The following is a 6,011-nucleotide window of genomic DNA, read 5'->3' on the forward strand; positions in this document are numbered from 1 at the left end:
AATTTCCAGAAAATTGCTCACCACCATAATCACAAGAATTGTAGTGGAAATCCTGTTTGTGTGTATGGATTAAGGTTGCTCCTGTTCCATAAACTTAACTGGAAATACCATAGATACCCAAAGACATTCTCAACAGAATTTCAGAACATGGAAAGCTTTAAGCAGTGCATAACAAGAAAAGCAGTGCATAACAAGAACAAAAATGCCAAGCCTAAGGATCGATCCCAGGTACAACTGTGTGATTAGACATGTTCATTTGTGGTTATTTCACAAAACTTTATTACACTAAAATAACCCTGAATAAAACAGGAGTTTCATGCAATTGAACACACACGGAGGTTTTTATCATTGTGACTATTGGCATTCATTCTGATATTTCAAAATAACTTGTAATGCACATAGATAATAATCACCTGATTTCTTGCGTGTGAAGGATAATTTATTATTTTCCCTTTTATTAGTACAAAAATACAAGAATCAATTACTTCAGTCACCTGTTTTTAAGAAACATCACATCCACCACTTATATGCAACTAACATATTTCATGTATCACTAAAGCTTTTGTGTTTATAATCTTTTAAAAACACCTTGATACACAACTTTTAAACTTTTCATGTTGAAGTATTTATACACAGCGAGCGGAATTTAATCCAGCCCATTGTGACATGAAACATTACAGGCTGGCCCTCGCAGTCTCCCAGTGACAGAAAATCTCCGGAGATATGGGATTCCTGGTCATCGGAAGTTCCTTAATGAGCCAATTGACACATTGCCCCAGGCCACCAACTGGAGATTCAGGATATGAATGACCTTCCTGCACTTTCTGAAGGCTGAACCCAGCAGTCTCCCGGGGAGGTCCTCATCAGGCCAAGAGATCTGGCATCAGGGAGGGTGCTGAGAACAGTCTTACCTCTAACCTGGTTCAGCCTTCCTGTGACCTCCTTCCTGCCTTCACTCACCACCCTCCTGGGGTCACTTGCTGATCCTGGGCCTCTGGTGGGCGCATTGTCAGCAGCAGCCCATAATACTCCTCTTGGCATGGATATCAATGAGGAGCAGCTGGCCTATCATTTGTCAGTAGCTCTTTGCCAGTGGGGCTCCGAATCCTAAGAAACACAAGTAGCCAAGGGACATTTAACATCATGGGGCCTACTGTATGGAATGGATGGGAATTCCTTGTTGGTTCACTGGCCAGTGGTCCCGGTGTCTAGTTAGGAATGCAAATGTCACTCAGTGAAGGTTAAAAAGTCAAGAGTTAGCATATAACAATGTGTTTTAATAATTATTATGAGAGAATACTTGAGAACAGGGACATGTTTTAAATGCTAATCATGAAATTTTGACTGATACGGTGGGCTCCAGGTTCAATTACAGCCCCGGGTAACTGTCTATGTGAAGTTTCTCCCCGTGTCTCCGTGGGTTTCCTCCCACAGTTCAAAGATGTCCAGGTAGGTGGATTGGGCATGTTAATTGCCCCTTAGTGTCCAGGTTACGGGGATAGGGTGAAGGTGTAGGCCCTTCAAAGTGTGGGGGCACACTCGATGGGTGGAATGGCCTCCTTCTGCATTGTAGGGATTCTATGATGATGATTAATGATCAAATCAGATGCCAGTTCTAAAATAATTGAATTTTGCAGGAAATCTCATAGTGATCACATTATTGCAAAGTTACTTACACAGAGCAACCAGAAGAAACCTCATTCCAATATTGCTAACATTAACCACCTTTTAAATATGAAATAAAAACAAGTTCTAGAAACACAGCACCTCGGAGAAAGAGTTAACATTTCAGCGGAAGCCCACATCAGAAATACGCAAAATTAATGCCAAGTATCTGGTCACTGGTGACAATTTATCACTGCTTTTGTATTACTCAAATCACTGAAAATTTTCACACAAAAATTAAACAAACATGAAAAATAGTCCAACATATTCTACTGCATTAAAACCATAGCATGCCTCTTTGTACAAGATAATTTTGACAATATGGGTTGAAGGTTCTTTGTACAAGTGAAAATTATTTCAATGTATAATCAACGGCTCACTGTTTTGTCCTATTTCTCATCACGCAAGAGTTTTAAAAGTGCTATCAGAATATCAGTTGCATCCTGCATTTAGCAAACATTTGCAGCTTTAACAGAGAAACTGTCACCTGTCTGCTAATGTTCTTAGCCAGAAGATCACGTGGTTGAGCATCTCTGGGTGAATGGGCACAACAGTGTGAAGAATAATCATGCAGAATGTTAAAAGTTAAAAAGCACCAGTTGATTCCATGAATGATTACCTGCTGAGGGAAGCATGCTTCAAGTGGAATCTATCAAGTTCTTTGCAGAATTGCTGATGTGAATCACTGCTGACAATCATTCTGCTTCGATTCTGTGCCATTTGTCAGTATAAATGGGGTATTCCTGCTTTTGAAGCTTGCTACATATTGATCATCATGGGGTTGGGGACACGACAATCCCTAACCTGCTGCATTATTATTGGGCCGCGAATCCAGAAATGATGGTCACTCTGGGCCCAGTTGGGGGAGGAATCTTGTAAGGTGACGAGTTTGAGGGCTCTGGTAATGGCCCCATTGCCTTTTCCCCCCAGGGAAGTATATGAGCAACCCAGTGGCGGAAACTTCATTTAAGATCTGGAATCAGTCGGGGGAAGTATGGTGGTGCAGTGGTTAGCACTGCTGTCTCACGGCGCCGAGGTCCCAGGTTCGATCCTGATCCTGGATCACTGTCCACGTGGAATTTGTACATTCTCCCAGTGTCTGCGTGGGTCTCACCCACATAACCCAAAAGATGGTGCAGGGTAGGTAGATATACCACACTAAATTGCCCCTTAATTGGAAAAAAAAAATTGGATTCTCTAAATTAAAAAAAAAAAAGGATCTGGAATCAGTTTACGAGCCACTTTAAATTAGGGCATATGTCGGTTTAACCCCATCATGTTGAAACCATAGGTTTGTACCGGGGCGGGGAAGAGAGATGGATGGGATGTAAAGCAGATGGAAGGAAAGGATAGAGCGGGTCAGGCATCTGTTCGCTGAGGGTAAGTTTGCGGAATTACAACAAGAGGTGTGAGTTGCCGAGAGAGAGCAAGTTTGGATATTGGCAGGTGAGGGATTTTGCTCAGAAGGAGCTACCCTTGTTTCCTTGGCTGCCAGACTGCAAGCCACTGGAGAGGTTGTTGGTCCCGGAGGAGTGGGGATATCAATGTATAGTTGGGAGAGAAGGGGTCGGCCCTAGTGGAAGGTATCAAGTGAAAGTGGGAGGAAGAGTTGGGGATCGGAATTTGGTGCGAGATAATGCATCGAATCAACTCAACCTCCTCCTGTGCAAGGATGAGCCTTATTCAGTTCAAGGTGGTACATAGGGTTCATATGACTCGGGCCCAGATGAGTGCATTCGTCCTGGGAGTAGTGAATGTGCGTGAGAGGTGTGGGAGGGGGCCGGCCAACCTTGTTCACATGTTCTGATGGTCTGCAAAGTTGGGTAGCTTTTGGGTGGCGGTGTTTGAGAGTCTGTCAGGAATTGTGGGGGTGAAGACGACGCCGGACCCAATGCTGATGATCTTTGGGGTGTCGGAGGTGCCGGGTCTGCAGGAAGGGAAGGGGGCCGATGTGGTCGTCTTTGACTCCCTGATTGTCCGGTGATAGATATTATCGAGTAGAAGGTCGGCTGCGCTGCCGGGGGTCTTGGCGTGGCTGGGAGATCTGTATGAATTTCTCCAGCTGGTTGAAAATAAAGTTCACCCTTAGGGGGTCGGAGGAGGGGTTTGTGGTGGAAGCCCTTTCTGCCTGTGTTTGAGAAATTGTTCATCGCGGGGAAGGGAAATCATTGAACAAACTATATGCACTTTGTGCTATATTGACATGTTTTTGTGTGTTTGGAAAAATATATATTTTTCAAAAAAATATATTGTCACCATTTTTGTTTTTGCAAGAGCTACTTTCATTATAACAATGGCCCTAGGAAAATAAATGAGACAATAGGGCGGTAAAACTTCAAATTAATATTTTGTCAGGTTTAACACGTGTAGAAATCCCCTGCTATAATTAAGAGATTCCAAATTCATTTACTTCGAAATCAGTAAATTCATTCAATGTTATGTGCATACCTTCTCTCAATAGAAAACAATGCACTTGCCCAAGTTGAGACTTGGCAACATTTCAGTACGCAATAGCACGGCTAAAGTCTAACTAAATAAAACTATACAGCCGATCAGGAATGGATATTAGTAAACCTGTTCCTACTTGTTCAACTAGAAGTACCCTGCTCCTTAGGAGTTGGATTCAAGATGTATCTTGAACGAAGTGGGTGAAATTCCAACCTCCAGTGACAGATCTGCATGTGATGGGGTAATTATTAAGCCAGGCTACCTGGCCAATGTTCAACAGTAATTGCCTCATTCCGAAAGTACTCATCGGTTAGAACAACTGGCAGCAGCACAACTTGCAATACGATGGGGGACACGCACGCACGCGCACGCACACACGATTACATTTTAGTTCTAGAAACCCATGTGAGGGGTTTGGTAAAACGTTACGTCCCACATTGAGGCCAACTCCACAGAAGTTAACAGATCAATGTAGGCCAGAACCCTGCATATGCAGACACTTCACTTTTTGACATAAATCCAGCTTTGGTTCTGGATCTTAAACATGGCCCAGTTAAAGTCCTACCCCAACATGTCCAGCAATACTGAACCATGAAGAAAAATTGAGACATGCCACAAGTCATTAAAATAACGATTGTATCTCGTTCAAGGCTAGGCTCGACAAAGAGTAGAGTTTGGAACGTCAAGCGGGTAATAGATGAGATGCTGGAGGTAGACAGGAGATATGCAGAAGATAGGGACCCAGCGCAGTTGGAAAAGAGGAAGGAACTCCAGGCAAGCTTTGACCAACTATCTACCAGGAAGGGGGTATGCCAATTGAGGTGAACAAAGGGGGCAGTTTACGAGCATGGAGAGAAGGTTGGCGGATCAGCTCCATAGGGAGGACGGGGCAAGGGAAATTGTCCAAGTGCGGACAGGGCAGGGAAGTTGGTGGTAGCTCCAGATCAGATTAACAAGGTCTTTAAGGAATTCTATGAGTGGTTGTACAGGTCAGAGCCACCTGGGGGAGGTCGGGAGATGCAGGAATTTCTAGATGGGCTGGAGTACCCGAGGTTAGGGGAGAGGGACAGAGAGTGGCGATAATGGAGCAGGAGATAAAAGATGCGATTGGGAGGATGCAGTCGGAGAAGTTGGCAGGGCCGGATGGTTTTCCAGTGGAATATTATAAAAATTTCAAAAATAAGCTGGTATGACTGATGGTGGGGTGTTTGAGGAGGCGATAGGGAATGGGGTGTTACCACAAACTTTGGGGCAGGCATCGATTTCCCTGTTACTTAAGAAAGATAAGGATCCAACGGAGCGTGGGTCCTATAGGCCCATATCACTTTTAAACGTGGACACAAAGATATTGGCGAAGGTACTGGCAGGTAGGCTGGAGGAGTGCCTCCCCAAGGTGCTAGGTGAAGATCAGATGGGGTTTGTGAGAGGGAGGCAGCTCTTTTCGAACATTAGGAGGGTATTGAACGTGGTCATGGCACCAGCGGAGGGGAAGGAAACAGAGGTGGTTGTGGCATTGGATGCTGAGAAAGCGTTTAACCTGGTAGAATGGGAGTACTTGATGGCAGTTCTAGAGCTGTTTGGAATTGGACCCAGATTTGTGGACTGGGTAAAGCTATGATATAAGGAGCCAAGGACCAGTGTCTGCACAAATAACATCAGCTCAGAATACTTTCCTCTCCACTGTGGGACTAGGCAGGGATGTCCTATGTCCCCCCTGCTGTTTGCACTCATGATTGAGCCACTGGCCATCGCATTAAGAAGTTTGGGGGTATGGAAAGGGATAGTGTGTGGGGGGAGATAGAGCATAGGGTGTCCTTATATGCCGATGACTTGCTGTTATACGTGTCGGAACCAAGCGTGTCAATAGGGGGAATATTGGAGCTGCTTTGGGTGTTTGG

Source organism: Scyliorhinus torazame, chromosome 10 (assembly GCF_047496885.1).
Source record: "Scyliorhinus torazame isolate Kashiwa2021f chromosome 10, sScyTor2.1, whole genome shotgun sequence".
Taxonomy (NCBI): Eukaryota; Metazoa; Chordata; class Chondrichthyes; order Carcharhiniformes; family Scyliorhinidae; genus Scyliorhinus; species Scyliorhinus torazame.